This window comes from Neovison vison, chromosome 3 (genome assembly GCF_020171115.1).
Source record: "Neovison vison isolate M4711 chromosome 3, ASM_NN_V1, whole genome shotgun sequence".
NCBI classification, from domain to species: Eukaryota; Metazoa; Chordata; class Mammalia; order Carnivora; family Mustelidae; genus Neogale; species Neogale vison.
Window position 1 is genome coordinate 232,078,748 of NC_058093.1, and position 7,997 is coordinate 232,086,744.

Below are 7,997 nucleotides of genomic sequence, written 5' to 3' on the forward strand. Positions count from 1 at the left end.
CTTACATATTTATTCACACATGTGCCCAAAGATGGATGTGAGATAATTCACTGTGTCATTGTTTGTCGCGACCTCAGGCTGCAAAAAATACAAATGTCCAGTAGGACGCTGATAAAATAAATTATGGGAGGGGCGCCTGGGTGGCTCAGTGGGTTAAAGCCTCTGCCTTTGGCTCAGAGTCATGATCCCAGGGTCCTGGGATCAAGCCCTGCATTGGGCTCTCTGCTCAGCAGGGAGCCTGCTTCCCTCTCCCTCTCTCTGCTTGCCTCTCTGCCCGCTTGTGATCTCTGCCTGTCAAATAAATAAATAAAATCTTAGAAAACAAAAACAAAAACGAATTATGGGACATTCTTACAGAAGTCCAAGCAACCATGACAATAAATGAGGCAGGTTTTTATGAATTAAAATGGAAGAAAGTCCAAGATGTATCATATAGTTGAGAAAGCAAGGGCAAGAGGCTCTCTCCCATGTGAAGACACTGAGAGAAGCCAGAAAGAGGCCTTTACTCAGGACAAAATTACTCAGCACTTTGACCATGGTCTCCTAGTCTCCAGAAGAGTAAAATATAAATGCCTGTTGTTTAAGCAGCACCCCCAACCCAGGCCAATGGTATTTTGTTATAGCAGCTCAAGCCGACTCATAGAAATAGCAAAAAGTATTTAAAAGTATAAGAAACAGGGCGCCTGGAGGGGCTCAGTCAGTTAAGCTTCTGCCTTTGGCTCAGGTCATGATCTCAGGGTCCTGGGATCAAGTTCAGCATCGGGCTCCCTGCTCTGCAGTGAGTCTGGTTCTCCCTCTGCCTCTCCCCACTACCCCCAACCCCTGGCTCATACTCATTCTCTCTCTCTCAAATAAATAAAATCTTTTTAAAAATACAGAAGAAACATATATGTACTGACATGGAAGGAACTCATACACATTTCTGGATGGAAAAAGCAAGTTGCTGTTATACTGTTATAGTATCATACATTTATGTAAAATGCACATTCATGTAACAATATGCATATTCATACACAAATGCACAGAAAATTATCTGGAAATATAAACATCTAACAAATGGCAAGATACTCAGGGGCAAAGAAGGGTCACAGTCAAAGGGGATATTAGCTTTGTTGGTAAATTTTTATTCTTTATAAAAAGCTATTTCTGTATCATTTATGTAACTAAAAACTATTTCAGGATATATCCCCTCCACGTGCCCAGAGAAAACAGCCTAACCCCAAGCTACATAAACTGTCAACCTCAGGCCTACTTCTAGAATCTGAGTTCTAAAATCTGCCTTGCAACTCAAGAATTCTTCCCACTACCATTCAGTTCTCCATCTTAATTCTGGAACCAGCAAAAATTACATTCTACTCAGGAGAGACTAGGGCAGGACTTGCATCCCAACAGACACCAATAAGGAGATAATGTTTTTGTGCAGTAAACATAACATGGTTAGATCTCAACAAGGTTAGCTAAGACAATTAATTTCAAAGCTTTACAGCTGACAGCAATACACAAATTAGTTTCCGCATCAGCTTGAGGAAACTAACTTCATTACAATGAGGAATTCAGAAGGGAGCTCTGATGCCTTTTTAAAAAGTGAGATGAAACTTCAAAGTGAGATGAAACTATTTTCTAGAGCAACTCCATAATGATACCACAAAGACGATATTTATCTCAAAACTCAACACCCAGTAGGGATAAGATGGAAGGAAGAAAGAAGCCTCAAAGAAATGTCAGGTTGAGATCTGCAAGAGACATTCATGAGAGGAAAATAAAAAAAATTAAAGGTCTCAAAAAGTTTATTATAAATTATGCCAAGAGCTAACATTTATTTATTCAGTCAAAAAAATAAATAGAGAGTATTGACTGTGCCAGGCACTGGGGATAGAAGAGTGAATAATAAGACACACTAAAATTCTGCCTTTGGTGGAGCAGATAGCCTGCCAATAAACATAAGTGCTCAAACGGTCTGGGGAGGTAGACAGGGAGTATCAGGTTAGGAGACTTTGATGCAAAACACACCAAGTGGTCAGGGAAGGTCTCACCGAGAAAGTGACATTTGAGCAAACACCTGAAGGAGGCAAAAGTGTAAGCCTAGCAGATATCTAAGGGAAGTCTGTTCCAGGCAGAGGGAGTGGCAAGTGCAAAGGTCCTGAGGTAGGGACATACCTGGTATATATTTAAGGAGCAGCAAAAGGCTAATATGGCTGAAGCAGAGAGAACAAAGGGAAAATCCCAGGAGATGAGATGAGAGAGGAAGCCAGGAGCCAGACAGGATAGGGCGCTACAGGCCATTGTAATTACCTGGGCTTTTATTAAGAGAGATGGGAGTCATAGAAGAGTTTAGAGAGCAGGAGTGACATGAACTCACACAGCATGGGATACTCTGGTGGGGAGCAAGGGGAGAGGTGGGAAGACCAGTTGGGAGGTCACTGTAATAATCCAGGGGAAAGAGGGTTCACTGAGTATTTACTGTGAGCTTCGGACTTTACATACCATAGTTTCTGGTTTTATTTGTCTTAATTGAGATATAAACTACATACCACAAAATTCACCATTTTCAAGTGTACAATTCAGTTGTTTTTAACATATTCACAGGGTTGTGCAACCATCAACACTCTCTAATTCCAGAGCATTTTCACCCCCCCCAAAAGAATCCCTGTGCCCATTAGTAGTCATTCCCTCTCCCCCATCTCTGGAGACCACTGATCTACATTCTGTCCCTCCAGATTTGCTTATTTTGAACATTTCATATTAATGGGATCACACAAGACCTGGGCTTTCGTCTCTGGCTTCTTTCACTGAGCATCACATTTTCAACGCTCCTCCACACTTTCTTTTTTAAGACTGAAGAATATTACACTATCTTATTAAATGCCCACAAAAACCCTATGAGGAAGAAACTATCATTATCATGCCCAGTTTTCAGACAGGGAAACTGCAGCCCAGAGAGGTCAGGTACATTGCCCAAGGACAGCCAGGAGAAGGGAAGACTTGAGACTGAACCCAGAAGTCTGGCTCCAAGGCTTGCCCACTGGATTATGTTCACTGCCTTAATGAATGAATGGTGAACCTTCAGCAGGCCCCTCGTTGGACTGGGGGAACAGAGGCCCTGATTTCACAGAGTTTGAGCAAAGCCATGACCAAGACTCGGATGTCACAACCTCCTGTTCGGCTGGGGTCCACTTTAGATGTTCTTGTGGCACGAGAGGGACCTTCTCATTCTGGGTGGAGTCAGATAAGACAGGGACAGCGGACCTGGCAGAAGTGAGACCCTGGAGGTGGGGATGGAGGGAGGGAGGGGAATACCAACAGTGCTGCCTTCCCCCACCGCCGAATTCATAAATGTCAGTGCAGCTCAAGAAGCATTTACTAGGCACAGACCAGGTGCAAGAATCCGTGTGAACAGTGGTGTCAATGTCAACAAGATAGGATCCCTGCCCTTCAAAAATTCCCAGGGCAATTGGGGAAAGGGCTATCGCAGTGTTACCTCCTGGTAACACTGATGGTGTTCTTATCTCTGCCATCTTTGCATGCTACTAGGAAGCTGGCACGGTGCTTGGTACACAGTTTTCCTCCAACAGACATTTGCTGAGAAGCATCTATATATTTGAGATGCCACCCATTCCCTTGGCTCTTTCTTACTAACCCTGACCCACCTACAGTCTTCCCTGTTGCCCCAGGAACACTTCCTGAGCCTTTCACAGGAATCCTTATGTCAGGTCTGCTTCTGGTCACCACTCAAGCCAGGAGGTAAGCTCGCTTGCCATAATCACTATCATGTCACAATCACTACCATGTCATGTCATAATGCCATAACCACTATCATGTCACAATCACTGTCACTAAAGCTTACTGAGCACTTACTATGGGCCAGGCAGGTACATAGTAAGTACCTGCTTGTAAGCAGTTCACCTGTATTCGCTCAGTTATTCTACAACACTGCTATGAGCAGGTGCTATTATTACACCCTGTTTGCAGATGAGGAAAGTGAGTTGCAGGGACTCTTACTGCATAGTCAGTAGTAGCACAGGTAAGATCTGAACCCAGGCAATCTTTCCAAGCCTGGGCTTTTAACCATCTATGTCTGCTGTCTTTGGGGTAGGCTTGGGGAACACAGCTGGTATTGGGGAGGCCAGGTGCCAGATGCGAGGTAGCATCTATGTACAAAGAGAAAAAGGAAACAGAAAAAGCACTGAGGGAAGGGCAAGAGGCATATTGCATGGGAAGGTGTCCAAGAAGACATCAGAAATCTTCTGTTGTAATAAAGCCCAGCCATAGTTCTTGCCAATGAGTTCCAAAAGATTTCCCTGATTCCATACAACCCCCTTCATTTTGACCTGAGATTCCTTGAATGAATTTTTGTTCCTTGGAACTGAACTAATTCCTATATGTGCCAGGCGCTGTGTGTATTAAGACGAGGTATGGTTCCTACCTATGGTCAGCATCAGTGTGAAGATCTTGGTTTTGGGTTTGTTTTAGTTTTGAGAACATATTCATAGACTTCTATGGTAGGTTACCTCAAGCATTACACTGAGCTCTTCACATGCATTCTAGGGGGCAATCACTGTAATCAGCTCCATTTTACAGACAAGGAAATGAAGACTTTCAGATGTTAAGTCCTTTACACAAGGTGATGGTATTAAGTGGCAAAACCAAATTCAGCTTGGGTGTGACAGGCTCTACTGGCCACAGTCTGAAGTCTAAGCTTCCCAGCACTGTGTGTCCGAACTCTGCTCCATGAGGCACAGTACGAAGTGGCAGGGTCTTCACTTGCCCTGGCACTGAGCAGAAATAATCTCACAAGCCATGCATAGCTTCTTAGAGCTAACACTGGGGGAAGCTGGCCTTCCTTCCAAAAACACTGTAATTGGGGCATCAAAGAGTCATAACACATAGTTACAACATCACATCCTCTACCCTACCACTTCTATGCCGAATCATCCGTTGACTTCCCACAGATAAGCTCCTCCCTGACTGGCTGGGACCATGCAGACAAGCAGCAGGGATATTTGATGAGTGGAGAATTTTCAGTGAATACAGAGTCTTCAGAGGGACCTGACTTGTCCCTCTCAAAGCAGCAGCTGAAAAATTCCTCTCAGAGCAAACTGAAGTCCCCTTGTGCATCAGATAATTCCATAGAGCAAGTGTGCTCCTGATGGCTTCAGGGCTCCAAATGAAACCTCTAACAGGTTGGTATCAGTCAGGCACCAACCAGGAAAACAGACACCCCATTTCATATGAAACAAAATGCAGGAAATTGATTCTATGGAGGATGGAGAAGGTCAGAAGCCAAGAGGGCATGGCAAGACCACCCAGAGATTGCTATAGCAGAAAGTCATGATTGTCCCTAGGTCTAGAGAGACAGAAGGAGGAAGAGGTATCAAGGAAGAGGTAGCACCAGAGCCCAGACACCAGGGTCACAAGTCAAAAGCCAGAACTGTAGGGAAGATACAGCCATTTGTGGGGTGGGGAACCTCTCAAGGTAGAGGGAGGTAGGGAAGAAATGCCCAAGTTCTCTCTTCCTCCCACCCTCCCCCAATAGCCAAAGCCTCCAATAGGCTGCCCCCAGGCAGGAGCCAGGGACCCCAAGAAATGCAGCCCAATGTCTCCACACTCCCCCTCATGTTAACAGAACAAGGAGAGGAGAGCAAAGTATCTGAGGGAAGACGGCCCCAGCCTACCACACTCTGGCTTCATCAATTCATTCACTCACTTATTCAATGAACGTTTCTTAAATGTCCACTAAGCCAGGTGTCCAGAACCTACTACCCTAATAATACCCAGCCTTTCCCTTGACAGAGTTATTTTTTTAAGATTTTTATTTATTTGACAGAGAGAGAGGGGGGGTGGGACACAAGCAGGAGAGTGGGAGAGGGAGATGCTGGGGTTAATACCAGGACCCTGGAATCATGACCTGAGCTGAAGGCAGTTGCTTAACCAACCCAGCCACTCAGGTGCCCCGACAGCGTTATTTGTAATTGTATTAATTGTGGACTTAGAGTGTAGATGACATATGACTCAACATGGAAGTTTAGCCATAGATCTGGAATTGCTTCACTGAGATGACATTCACACTTCATCTAGAAGGATGAGAAGGGTCTGTCATGCGGGGGAGACATCTGTTGTTTTTATCTGCTTCCTATCCAACATTCCTTGGGGGAAGACCTTTAATCCACTCTCAGTCCCGCTTGTTTCCCACGGGACGAGCACATGACCCAAATCTGGCCAATCAGCATGGGAGCAAGGGCACGTGACCAGACTGATCCAATGAGAAACAATCCTGCGCCCACCCAGGACCCTTCGTGAGAAAGAGTTCTCTATCTCTTGGTCTTGTTACCATGCGTGGGGATGAGCCTGGACTGCGGGTGGACATCTTGTCACTAGCCAGAATGAATATACTGAAGAATGAAGCCAACACCAAGGGAAGGTGATCTGAGAAAAAAAGAAAGCCCTGATGGTATCCTTTAAGTTCCAGGATCCAGCCATTCCTGAGGCCAAAATCTATTCAGTTATTTGAACAAATAAAAAGTGTTATTTTCACTTCAGCCTTTCTGTGTTGGGTTTCTGTCACTTGCAATTAAAAAGGCCTTGACTGATAAGATGCAGAAAGAGGAAGTAGGGCTTGCAAGGAGAAGCAGGAGAGTTGGATGTGCCTGGAGGGTAGAAATGTGTAAAAAGAACAGGGAAGAAAGTGAATCTGGAAAGGTCAGTGTGGACCTAAAGAGCCTTGAACCCTCAGTAGAGGGTTCCTGTGAACTCCTGTGAACAGAGTCCAGAAAGTCTACAACTTTCTACTCTTAAATAATCAGCAAGAGTTCTACGCACCTCAGTATTGTGTGCAGTCTTGTGGCAAGTACAGAAGAGACCATTCCTTCCCTTAGGGGGCTTTCCGCCCAGCCGGGGGAAGAGGAGGCCACAGGGGTAAGACTGTAACTGCTAATGTAATAATAGTGAATATTTATTGAGTATTTACAATGTGGCATATATGGCACTGTGTTTACCTAGACTTTTTTTCATGGAATTCACACACCACTCTATGAAGATGGTGCTGTGAATGTCCCCCTGTTTTACTGATGATGAAACTAAGGCTCTGAGAGGTTGAGGCACTTGCCTAAAGCCACACAGTTTGGAAGTGGCAGAGGTAGAACTTGAACCCCAGCAGCGTAACTGCTGAGACCACATACTTGAACCATTTTGCTGAGTGGTCGTTTGACTTACAGTTACAGGTAAGATGAGAAAAGTAAACGGGAAAGGAAGTCAGAAGGTCAAGAATGAGTCTATAACCAAGCTATAAATGGCTCTGCCCCAGGTCTCATTTTGGAAGATGGCCCTAGGGAGGGGCCTGGCTGTGGGTCATGGTCTGCATGTCAACCAGCCATTCTACCCACCAGTGGAGGTCCCCGTGGGCTCTGGGGCTACCAAGCTCTGCTGAGAACACAAGACATGTGGAACCCTTCTCAAAGGCCATGGAACTTAAAATGCAAGGAGAAGGAGTAGCACACTGTCCCTGACCCTACCTCTCGCACGAGCCCCTGTCTTCCCCCCATGATACCACTTTTTCCATGACTGTGACTGCCTCCTGGAAGGCATGAGAACTTGATGTCCCACCTCAGGAGACCGCAGAGGGTATATCTGCTTTTTATTCTGTCATCCTTGCGCAGGGGCCATGCTAATCTTCTCTGTATCGTTCCAATTTTAGTATATGTGCTGCCGAAGCGAGCACTGCTTTTTATTCTGAAGAAGGTAGACGGGAGTAGATTCTAAAGCCCACCCATTGCCTACCCACCACATTCCCTCATACCCAGAATGTGCCCGTACATGCTAGCACACGCACGTGTGTACACACCCACATTAACCCTCTGTTGATGCAAATTATGCCCACTTTGAAAGCCCCCAGAAATCCTGTCTCTTGTGGTAAGCCTTTCTCAAACACCCACGCCGGAACCTCCTCTCTTGTCTTAGAGCTCCAAGTACCAGAGCCACTTGGAGAAAACCAGGTTCAGAGA

General features: G+C 45.3%; 1 non-coding gene across 1 annotated transcript; it reads right to left on the minus strand.

Annotated features, from left to right (window-relative positions):
* Positions 1–7,606: 7,606 nt before the first annotated feature.
* LOC122903793 lies at positions 7,607–7,714 on the minus strand. Its single transcript, XR_006384021.1, has one exon. It is a non-coding gene; the product is annotated as a U6 spliceosomal RNA (small nuclear RNA).
* Positions 7,715–7,997: the final 283 nt, after the last annotated feature.